This window comes from Pimephales promelas, chromosome 24, assembly GCF_988280905.1.
Source record: "Pimephales promelas chromosome 24, fPimPro1.hap1.1, whole genome shotgun sequence".
Lineage (NCBI taxonomy): Eukaryota > Metazoa > Chordata > Actinopteri > Cypriniformes > Leuciscidae > Pimephales > Pimephales promelas.
Window position 1 is genome coordinate 670,967 of NC_142792.1, and position 12,886 is coordinate 683,852.

General features: G+C 38.5%; 1 protein-coding gene across 6 annotated transcripts in view; it reads right to left on the reverse strand.

Moving 5' to 3' along the window:
- ptn (pleiotrophin) overlaps positions 1 to 12,886 on the reverse strand; it is a 67,165-nt gene that overhangs the window by 24,555 nt on the left and 29,724 nt on the right. The window contains exon 1 of one of the 6 annotated variants that reach the window (XM_089126603.1): positions 8,956 to 9,139. The exons of 3 other annotated variants lie outside the window; for them this stretch is intronic. The gene's annotated coding sequence lies outside the window, so the exon portion shown is untranslated. Of the gene's footprint in view, positions 1 to 3,350; positions 3,508 to 8,955; positions 9,140 to 12,886 lie in introns of those variants that run through there. 2 more of the 6 variants (XM_039660624.2, XM_089126604.1) reach the window with 2 other exon arrangements.

Below are 12,886 nucleotides of genomic sequence, written 5' to 3' on the forward strand. Positions count from 1 at the left end.
AGACCAAAGGGGGTCAAACACAGCCGTGCCTATTTGTTTTAGTCAAAATTATTTATTTTACAGTGGTATGAATAAGTGTTTGCCCCCATGCTAAAGTTGCCTAAAAAGAGGAATAAAAAATCATCTTTTCGATGTTGATCTTAATGCCTTAATTAGAAAAATGAGGAAAACTCCAACCTTTAAGGACACCAATTTTCTTTGTGAATGAATAATGTATCATAAATAAATAAATGTTTTTCCTTAAAATACAGGGTGCATACGTCAGGACACCCCTATGTTAAATTCCCATAGAGTCAGGCAGATTTTTATGTTTAAAAGCCGGTTATTTCATGGATCCAGGATAATATGCATCCTGATAAAGTTTCCTTGGCCTTTGGAGTTAAAATATCCCCACATCATCACACACCTTCACCACACCTAGAGATTGGCATGGGGTATTTTCCATAAGATCATCTTTCAATGCAAATCAAACCAGCTATTAGGCTAACTGAAGTAAAACCATGCCAATCTCTCTTATTCCTCTTTTTAGGCAACTTTAGCATGGGGGCAAACACTTATTCATATCACTTCATTGTAATGTTTTTTCCCCCTCTCTTGCATCCCTGGACCCAGTTTTGAATAAAAATCCTTCTGATCCTAAATCTTTATTGTAATTTCATAATCGTTCTGCAGCTTGACGGCCACTTTGAACTGTAGCAGAGCCACTCCAAACATCTCCTCCCGTGTCCGAGGTAATGGCAACAGAAACTTGGCCGACCTCTTCCTTTCGCCACAATCGATCCATCATAACTTGTTTACGTGCTCCAGGTATTGATGATATAAAAGCGCATTAGATCAGCAGCACACAAAGTGATTGGGTATAATCCATAATTTCCCTGGAGTGTTGGCCGGACCTTTATCTCATGTGCTCAGGCTCTTTAATTGGGTGTCTGACGCTGACAGGCGTAATGACTCGAGGGCCTCGGAGAGGTTTGTGCGAAAAGAAAGAGACAATAAAAAATAAACGTGGGCCGTAACATTAGAGCATCGTCTCTATTATTATCGGTGTTCACTACAGGCTCTTAAGATTAGATGTGCATTACGCTCCCACCCGACGAGCTCTAAAGCCCAGAGTGAGTGTGTGTGAGTCAGCCGGGCCACAACACCCCTATTAAACACTTATTCTGGCACACTGCGTCGGCCATTAGTGTTCGGAAACCTATTAGCGCTGAGATTACGGACGCCGCACACACACACACCCCCCGTATGGACACCATCATCATGATCTCATGTACACCCACACACTGTGTGATTTATAGATATGAACAATATTTCTATTATTTATTTATATTTTTATCATTTATGTTTCAATTTCCTTTGTATTTTTAATTATTGATTTATCAAATTTTTCATCATTCCTTTATTTTTATTCATTTTATTTTAATATTTATTTTTTACATCTAATTTTTATTATTTATTTATTTGTCTGTTTTAATCCATTTGTTTCTTTCTTTTAATCTTTTGATTTATCAAATTTTTCATCATTCCTTTATTTTTATTCATTTTATTTTAATATTTATTTTTTACATCTAATTTTTATTATTTATTTATTTGTCTGTTTTAATCCATTTCTTTCTTTCTTTTAATCTTTTGATTTATCAAGTTTTTCATCATTCCTTTATTTTTATTTATTTTATTTTATTATTTATTTTTTACATTGAATTTGTGTTATTTATTTATTTGTCTGTTTTAATCAATTTCTTTCTTTCTTTTAATCTTTTTCATTTATTTAGTTTAATGTTTTTTTTTTAAATAATATAAGTTGCATGGACTATTTTTATTCTAATGTAATTGTCTTTTTGTAGCTTGATTACTCAAGCCAGTGTTATTTTACTTTTAAACGAGCTATTATCATGTATATAATATACGTTTACATGTTTTAGTTTAATTTTCAGTAATTTTGTTTTTTATTGCATTTTATTAGCCTATTTAAGTTTCATTAAATTTTTTTTATTTCAGCTTTAGTTTTTATTCCCAGTAAATTAATTAACCATTTTTCAACAAACATGTATATATTATTTTATTTCAGCTTTTTTTCCAGCTAACAGAAATGTTTTTAATAACTTTAGTTTTAATGAAACAATAATAACCCTGGCTCATTATCAGCAGTTTTCACAGAACAGATTGTTTCAACGTAACCAGAAGCACAACAACCTTTAAAATGAACCAAACATCGACATCTGGAATACAATCCTGACACACTTAAGGTCATTTTTGTTCTCAAACACACGCAAAACACATCCAACATCTCACCTAAACAAATGAAAGTTTTTCCACATCTGACGTTTCACAGGGAAAATGAAAACATTCTCTTTGTTATTGACTCGCGCCGCAAATCAATAGCATTTTCTCTTGGTCTCATGGGCTTTCGGTACGTCCCTGAAACGGCCTCTCCGTCTCCGTCACTGTGATTAACAACATCAAACCATCTTTAATAATTCAATTTGGAACAAACTTTCCATCTCCCTCTATAGCTGTTAACAGGTACACACACACACACACACTTTATCGATCTGACGCAGCCCATAGTGGGTTGTTATTAGTAAGTGCTGTTTGTCTCTGAGCCGATAGTGAAACACTGTTAAAACTGTTTTCATGGGTCATTTTTTAAGGGCTTGACTTAGTCTCTTCTAAACATATATACTGTATATATATAAAAAAGAGTATCTTTAAAATTGACCTATTAAGCTTTTTTTCCATGTTTATCTCTCTCTAGGGTGTAATGTTGCTGTTTAAGCATGAAAAAGAGAGTTATTCTCTATATCTGAACTCCTGAAACGCCTCCATTGTAGTCTTGAGTTTCGTCCGGGAACACGTCACAATATTCCTCATTATAATAATTAATGCGCAGAATAAAGGGGCGGCGCCTGGGTGAGTTAGTTAGTAGTGTGTTAAACTGGCGGTTATAGTAAGGGGCGGGAAATTTCCCAAACACACTCGACCAATCACAACACACTGATCCAGCCGACCAATCAGAGCGCAGTGTGATTCATAGAAACAGGAAGTAAACAGAGCGTTACTGACAGACTGGGAAGAGAGGAGCCGCAACAATGGAGAATATGAGGAGAATAATCAACATTCAAGCAGGAAAACCTGTTCTAGTAGAGAAACGACATCATCAAGACTTTTTAAGAGGACCTCATCAATTGTTTCTCATAATCATGTGTCTCAAGATTGTTTATAGCTGTGATGCTTCTGGCCTTTTACTTTTGGATCATTTTCTCCTGGTATCTGTGTTTTTTTTTAAGCAAAATTGATGCGTGTTCATTAACAGCCATTGAGTCACTCAATCTGTCAATCACTCCACATACCTCACTGCTTCTTTCTTTCAGTCTCGGGTGACTTCATACTGAGAGACAATCATCTCACTTCATTAGACAAACACAAACAACCCAGCACTCCCGCAGGGATTGGGAAGGAGTCGCAGACAAACAGAAAAACAGAGAGAGACGGGGTGAGACGAATGCAGTGCAACCCCGCATCTGATCAATAATCACCCGCTCCGAATGCTTACCACACTTTGTACTTTACACCAGGGTGAGCCAATCGCATGGTGCATGCTGGGAAAAGCAGTTTCATGGATTAACTGATCATTATTTTCGCTCATTCTATCGCTCTCGAGGGAGAAAACAGCCAATCAGAGGCTTGCAGAGCACTATTAAAATTAGTCTAAATGACCCGCAAACAGCATTAGTTCTGCTGGACCCGGATCATCTATCGGTCAAACTATCAATCCGAACGATCTCAGATAACAGAAAACTTGATGAGCATTGGGATTTGGGATAATTGCCTAAGATAAACTCAAAAACGCTTTGTTTAAAAGTTAATTTACAAGAACAATAACTATATTAGCATCAAGATCAATCGACAATAGCGTGTTTATTATAAGCGCGCTGGAGTTTTGTCATCTACCGCTTTAAATGCTCGATTCTCATTGGCTGTCAGTGTTTTTAGTGTTAATCATATATGGGTAAAAATTTTCTGTGTCGTTACAGTTGTGATCTCATAGAATTATAATTATTAAAACTTTATAGTTATAGTTATCGCCATAGTACTTGGTGTGAACCGGTCTAAACTTTTTCTACAATTTTACAACAAATCACAGTTGAAAAGCTAATAATTAATTAAATCACAAAAAAAGTAAGAATTGCAATGCATAGATTAAAGGGAAATTTTCCAAAATAAATTAATACAAATAAAAATTTCACTTTTATTCAGCAAGGACGCATTAAACCTGATTGGTCTTAACCCCAGTGACGGGTAGGTTTAGGGGCGGGGTTAGGGGTAGGCCATCGTCCCTGATTGGTCTTAACCCCAGTGACGGGTAGATTTAGGGGCGGGGTTAGGGGTAGGCCATCGTCCCTGATTGGTCTTAACCCCAGTGACGGGTAGATTTAGGGGCGGGGTTAGGGGTAGGCCATTGTCCATGATTGGTCTTAACCCCAGTGACGGGTAGATTTAGGGGCGGGGTTAGGGGTAGGTCATTGTCCATGATTGGTCTTAACCCCAGTGACGGGTAGATTTAGGGGCGGGGTTAGGGGTAGGCCATTGTCCATGATTGGTCTTAACCCCAGTGACGGGTAGGTATAGGGGCGGGGTTAGGGGTAGGCCATTGTCCATGATTGGTCTTAACCCCAGTGACGGGTAGGTTTAGGGGCGGGGTTAGGGGTAGGCCATCGTCCCTGATTGGTCTTAACCCCAGTGACGGGTAGGTTTAGGGGCGGGGTTAGGGGTAGGCCATCGTCCCTGATTGGTCTTAACCCCAGTGACGGGTAGGTATAGGGGCGGGGTTAGGAGTAGGCCATCGTCCCTGATTGGTCTTAACCCCAGTGACGGGTAGGTATAGGGGCGGGGTTAGGAGTAGGTCATCGTCCCTGATTGGTCTTAACCCCAGTGACGGGTAGGTTTAGAGGCGGGGTTAGGAGTAGGCCATCGTCCCTGATTGGTATTAACCCCAGTGACGGGTAGGTATAGGGGCGGGGTTAGGAGTAGGCCATCGTCCCTGATTGGTCTTAACCCCAGTGACGGGTAGGTTTAGAGGCGGGGTTAGGAGTAGGCCATCGTCCCTGATTGGTCTTAACCCCAGTGACGGGTAGGTTTAGGGGCGGGGTTAGGAGTAGGTCATTGTGGGGTGCGGATAACAGGAAAGTACCGATTTATATTTCTTAGGGTTAGCCTAAGGGTTTAACTAAGTTAGTCTAACCCTAGCTTTAGTTCATCAAATAATCCTGATTTAAATATGACTGTGTTCAACACTCATAATAATCATAAATGTTTCTCGATCATCGAGTGATTTGTGAAGGATCATGTGACACTGAAGAGTGGAGTAATGATGATAAATTCAGGAATAAATTACACTTTACTGTATATTCACATTGAGAACAGATGATTTACATTAGAATAATATTTCACTGTTTTTACAGTATTTTTGATCAAATAAATGCAGCTTTGGAGAGCAAAAGAGTTCAAAATACTCAAAAATACTTTATACTCAAAACTAAGAACACAACTTGTGTAACAGTGCTTGTTTCGTAACACAGCCAGTTACATCATCATTCGGTCAATCAAGTCAAAGGAATCAGAAAGCGGTCCGTATATTCCCCGTATAGTGTGTGTGTGTGTGTGTGTGTCTTCTGAGAATCTGACTCTCTCTCTGTGTGTGTGTGTGTGTGTGTGCGTGTGTTTCTATGGAGCATCCTTCTGAGAATCTGAACTCTCTCTCTGTGTGTGTGTGTGTGTGTGTGTGTTCCTAACACAAGCAGGGCTGTTATTCTCCGTCGGCCTCCTGCACCTTAGCGACCCAACGTTTGAGAAAGCGGCCTCAAGCTGCTCGAATGAAAAGAGGGAATCAAACAGAAGAGAGAGAGAAAGATTGTACAACCCCCCTGCACCTCTACCCAGCATGCTTTTGTGTGCGTATGTGTATATAACCACCAGTTCCCACACAGCCAACCAGACTCACGGGAGATTAATCTCCACTGACAACGTCGGCTGATCCCAGAGCAGTTTCCCTATCTCTTTCATTAGCGCTCGCTATGTGCTGAACATAAAGATGTTTCAGGTTAAGCTCAAGCATCAGCCGCATATTCTCATCACAAAATAAAATAATCTTGACTAAAGGCACGTTCACACCAAGAACGAGAACCATAAAGATAATTAGCGTTCACACAAACACAAGATAACGCTGTTTATTATTCAGGTTGAAATCCTGATAGCAATCACTATATCAAAGGAGTAGTTCACTTTTAGAAAAAAACTTTTGCTGATAATTTACTCGCCCCCGTGTCATCCAAGATGTCCATGTCTTTCTTTCTTCAGTCGAAAAGAAATGAAGGTTTTTGATGAAAACATTACAGGATTTTCTCCATATAATGGACTTCAATGGGGTCCAAACGGTTCAAGGTCCAAAAGACAGTTTCAGTGCAGCTTTAAACGACACCAGATGATGAATAAGGGTCTTATCAAGTGAAACGATCGCTCATTTAATAAATAAATAACAAAGTTTAAGTTTTATAAGCTCAAATGCTCGCCTTGCTCTGTTCTGTGTGACTCTCCTGTTCAAACTCGTTCGAATCTTTTTCCTAGTTAATTTCTTTGTTTTGCTTGTTGAATGAACCAAACGACTCGAAAAAAGATTCGTTCATTTTGATGCACGAGTTTGAACAGGAGAGTCACACAGAACAGAGCAAGGCGAGCATTTGAGCTTATAAAACTTAAACTTTGTTATTTATTTATTAAATGAGTGATCGTTTCGCTTGATAAGACCCTTATTCATCGTCTGGAATCGTTTAAAGCCCTTTGAACAGTTTGCACTGAAACTGTCTTTTGGACCTTGAACCGTTTGGACCCCATTGAAGTCCATTATATGGAGAAAATGCTGGAATGTTTTCATCAAAAACCTTAATTTCTGTTCGACTGAAGAAAGAAAGACGTGGACATCTTGGATGACATGGGGGCGAGTAAATTATCAGAAAAAGTTTTTTTTAAAGTGAACGACTCCTTTAAGCGGTCTAAAAGAGTTTGGAAGAAACCCGTTGTGTGAGCGAACGGCGGCATGAGTCACAACTTGCATTAAACTCGGGCTGAAAAAGAGAGACGGGCGGCTGGCGGACTCGTTCTGATCGGTTAACCGATAACTATGGCAACAGCAGTGGCGTTGAGGCTCACACGGCACCCTGCTTATTCTCATTCCAGTCAGGAACGACCCACTTCACACACCACCCTGGGAAAAAACGGCCTCTCTAAAACACACACACACACCATACATGGGAGTCTGAATGTAGACGATACACCCCCACACACACATACACACACACGCGAGGTGCTTTCAAAAAAAGGCAACAGAAAACAGCGCACGTAAGCCGCTGAGATTTCCAGAGGTTTTCACCTGTCACTGTAGGAAAGGGAGGAGCACGAGATGTGTGTTGATAAGGAGGAAGGTAAAACACTCTTCGTTTAGCTCTCTCTCTCTCTCTCTCTCCTGTCGTCCCAGAGGGAATGTACAGACACACAGATTTGGGCCGGACAGATAAAAAGGTGGACCACAGCAAACCCTGTTAAAATGCTTTTCCAAGGAAACGCTTTGAAGTTTAAACAGGAAATGCACGCTTTCCTGAATAAGAATGTCATTCACTTCATACATAAAAAATAAATAAAAAACCCGAAAAACTTTGAAAGGTGAATCTCGTGGAACGTTTCATATTTCACACCAAAATCAAGAGGGGGAAAATAGATTATATTGACATACATTAAAAAAAAAAAGTGTTGTAGAAAATATATTATATTTCACAATAAATAAAATCATTTCTAAGCATCAATGATTTTTTTTGCATTCATAACATTGTGTATTTTTTCTGTATATATATATATATATTAATTTTACAAAACTGACACTCGATTAGACCGTAAATGAAAATCAACATCCAGAATAACGATAAAGTAAAAGATCTATGCAATTGTCATGCCAGTTAATCATATTTTCTAAATAATATGTCATTACTTCAATGCAAAAAAGCATATCACATACATTAAAAACAATATAATATTTTAAATTAAAATATAAAACATATTAGTTTTTTTACTGTAACACAAAAATACAATATCACAGTAATTAGATTAGAACAAAATGCCTTTTGTGGATTAGTATTTTTTTTTAAATTATGACATTATTTCCAAATATTCTATTATTGTAATTCAAAAAGAATATTATAAACTATATAATATTTCAAATTAAAACTAAAAAACAGTTTTTTTACTGTAACACAAAATATGCGATATCAGAGTAATAAGAGTCTAATCACCAACGAGAATAAGCTTAGTTTAATTCTACAAAACATGAGAAAAGGCCCTTGCATTTTTTTTTTCGTTTGAGGCGAGGAAATGTCACCCGAGATTCAATTCCACTTTATTTATATATCGCTTTTCACAATAAATATTGTTGTCTCCTAAGAAGTATTCTGCTATCAGATTAATGTCCATATGGCAATAATATATGTTACAATAAGTGCTCAGTTATCGTCACATATTCAGTTAAGCTGATAACAACGTGCTCGTAATAATTACAATATAAGGATTTTGTTTGATAGTTTCGCCAGATTCAGCCTATAACTTTTAGTCACTCTCTCCGCAGAAGCACTTGGACTTGCATTACTTTGTACCCCTGCGGGCAGACTCCGGGGTCACCGCACCTGCTGACCTCAGTGTTCCCCACACCGGGAGATTTCAGGAGGTTTAAACCCTGACAAGAGGCTGACGCCGCTAAGTCGGCCGTCGCTGAGCGCATGAAGGCCTCAAACAGCAGTTATCTCATCAGACTTTTTTTTAAAAAGAAAAACCTCTTGATTTGCTTTAAAGAAGCGCAAAAGTCATGATTTCACATTACAGCAGCGCTGAGCATCAAGGTTTAAGGTGACGTACCTGTAGTCTGAGGAGTAGTTTGGTTTTTCTGTTCTTTATTCCACCTTTTCCCCTCTTTGTTTTTCTTTTTAGCCTCTTCTCTCTTTCTTTATCGTTCTATTTCCACCAGAGCTGTGCTAATGGTATCTGTGAGAGCGACAGACTGAATGCATGTGTGTGAGTGTGTGTGTGTGTGTGTGTGGAGGGAGGGATTGTTTGTGTTTTTGCTGCGAGCTGAAAGCCCAACTGACTCGGGATCACACACACTCATTAATACAAGGTCATTTCAGGGACGAGAAAGAGCTAAAGCAAGCTGTCTGTCTGTCAGTCAGAGAGAAAGAAAGGATAAAAGTACGAAAGGAAACACACTACGGTAGGGTGATACTTCCGGACTGTACGCCACGCTAAGAGGATTGTCTGGTGTAAACGCATTTATTTCCACGCCGCGAGCGGAGAACACATCAGCTTCACTCGAGTACAAATCAATCAATTCTTGTGTCTGAAAACAGGCCAACGGCAACACAAACCCATGAACACACTCTCCGTACACTGATTTTATGGTCAAATTAAACTAATTCTAACACGATGGTTGTAAATTAGCGAGTTGCGGATGTCTTCCAGCAGTTTTTAAACCTGATATATTAAATATAAGTGTGAAAACTCTCATTTTAGGAAACATTTTAGAGTATCGTATTTTATACATCAGGCTTTTATGGCTCATTAAAGGGACACTTCACCTCTGGAAAGATGAATGTGTATTTAAAATGGGTCATTTATGTAGAAGAAATGTGAAATTATTTTTGAATTTGGAGCTTTCTAGACTGAGAAAAGCCAGAAAATGTGTTTTTGGCTTATGTGCATGAAAGACAACAACTCCCAGAATGCACTTGGAAAAAAAATATGTATTCAGAGGATCAAAAATATGGAATTTTCAGATTTTTCTATATTGTGTTTGTAATGTAATCAATGAGATCTTAAAAACAGATTATTAAATAAAATACATAAGTATTAGTCAGTATTAGTTATTATAAAGTTAGTTTTGATCAAAGCTCTGTAGTTTTAAAACATATGATTCAATGCAATACAATGATGATTGACAGATGAACAAATAAACCGTTCTCAAAATCCTGATGACAGATTTTTCAAAAAAATCACGTATGGATAATGAAGCTAAACTGCTTTAGTAAGTGTTTCTCTTGAAATATTACGTACAATATCAAAGTTATTATTACGTTTCAAAGATTTCACAGATTTTACAGCAAAAAGACTCTGAGGAAGACTTTGTTCAACTATACTAAAAGGCTTTAACTTGCTAATAAAGTCTAAACTGTCAATCAGGAGAATGTGTGCAACAGGTTTAGTCTACAGTTTTTTTTAATCAATTTAGAGGCTTTTAGTGCATCAAATATGACACAGTATCATTATAGGGTTAAAAGTTTGAGCCCAGATGCAACAAACCTTAATCTAAACAAACCAGATGCATCTAAACAAAACCCATAGGCCAGAAACATATTGTATCCGCAAGCACACGCAGATGTTACTCTTTAGCCGACATCATGAGAACACAGAGCTTGTGTTGCTGCTGTTGAATTAGTTCACTAATTAACTCCAGCTGCAAAGCTTAAAACTCAAAAAGTTTCGTTCTCCGCCAAGAAATTCCCTAACCTCGATGAAAGGATCGCAGAAGGAAGATCTAAACAAAACATCTGTAATAAAGTCATCAGGCCAGCTGGAAAATACATCTGTGATCCTGCCAAGAGAAAAGATTCCCTCACACAAACAAACACACACACACACACACACACACAGACAGACACACACATCATAAGACAATATCTTCAATATGAAATATTAATACAGTCAGTCAGAGACCTGAACACCTGCAGTTTCACATCTCTTCTTCCTTCCTCTCATTTTCTGTTCATGAATATTACACATCCATCTGCATCCCTCCATCTTTCTTTCTTTCCACTCCTCCTTTCCGAGGAAACCCCAGATTGCTGGAGGTCGCGTCACACACACCTCTGATCTGAACACGGCTTCTGTTACTCACCCGTCCGCCGGCCCTCAGAGGGTCTGATGAAACGAAACGAAATCTTGAAATCCTGACGCTAGACAGATTCAGACAGACCCCCGCTGAACACTATAGCAACACTAACTCTATACTAACTCTACACTAACTCTACTAACTCTGTACACTAGACAGATTCAGACAGACCCCCGCTGAACACTATAGCAACACTAACTCTATACTAACGCTTTACTAACTCTACAATAACTCTACTAACTCTGTACACTAGACAGATTCAGACAGACCCCCGCTGAACACTATAGCAACACTAACTCTACACTAACTCTACACTAACTCTACACTAACTCTACTAACTCTACACTAACTCTATACTAACGCTTTACTAACTCTACACTAACTCTACTAACTCTGTACACTAGACAGATTCAGACAGACCCCCACTGAACACTATAGCAACACTAACTCTATACTAACTCTACACTAACTCTACACTAACTCTACTAACTCTGTACACTAGACAGATTCAGACAGACCCCCGCTGAACACTATAGCAACACTAACTCTATACTAACTCTACACTAACTCTACTAACTCTGTACACTAGACAGATTCAGACAGACCCCCGCTGAACACTATAGCAACACTAACTCTATACTAACGCTTTACTAACTCTACAATAACTCTACTAACTCTGTACACTAGACAGATTCAGACAGACCCCCGCTGAACACTATAGCAACACTAACTCTACACTAACTCTACACTAACTCTACACTAACTCTACTAACTCTACACTAACTCTATACTAACGCTTTACTAACTCTACACTAACTCTACTAACTCTGTACACTAGACAGATTCAGACAGACCCCCACTGAACACTATAGCAACACTAACTCTATACTAACTCTACACTAACTCTACACTAACTCTACTAACTCTGTACACTAGACAGATTCAGACAGACACCTGCTGAACACTATAGCAACACTAACTCTATACTAACGCTTTACTAACTCTACAATAACTCTACTAACACTGTACACTAGACAGATTCAGACAGACGTCCGCTGAACACTATAGCAACACTAACTCTATACTAACGCTTTACTAACTCTACAATAACTCTACTAACTCTGTACACTAGACAGATTCAGACAGACCCCCGCTGAACACTATAGCAACACTAACTCTATACTAACGCTTTACTAACTCTACACTAACTCTACTAACTCTGTACACTAGACAGATTCAGACAGACCCCCACTGAACACTATAGCAACACTAACTCTATACTAACGCTTTACTAACTCTACACTAACTCTACTAACTCTGTACACTAGACAGATTCAGACAGACCCCCACTGAACACTATAGCAACACTAACTCTATACTAACTCTACACTAACTCTACACTAACTCTACTAACTCTGTACACTAGACAGATTCAGACAGACACCCGCTGAACACTATAGCAACACTAACTCTATACTAACGCTTTACTAACTCTACAATAACTCTACTAACACTGTACACTAGACAGATTCAGACAGACGTCCGCTGAACACTATAGCAACACTAACTCTATACTAACGCTTTACTAACTCTACACTAACTCTACTAACTCTGTACACTAGACAGATTCAGACAGACACCCGCTGAACACTATAGCAACACTAACTCTATACTAACTCTACACTAACTCTACACTAACTCTACTAACTCTGTACACTAGACAGATTCAGACAGACACCCGCTGAACACTATAGCAACACTAACTCTATACTAACGCTTTACTAACTCTACAATAACTCTACTAACACTGTACACTAGACAGATTCAGACAGACGTCCGCTGAACACTATAGCAACACTAACTCTATACTAACGCTTTACTAACTCTACACTAACTCTACTAACT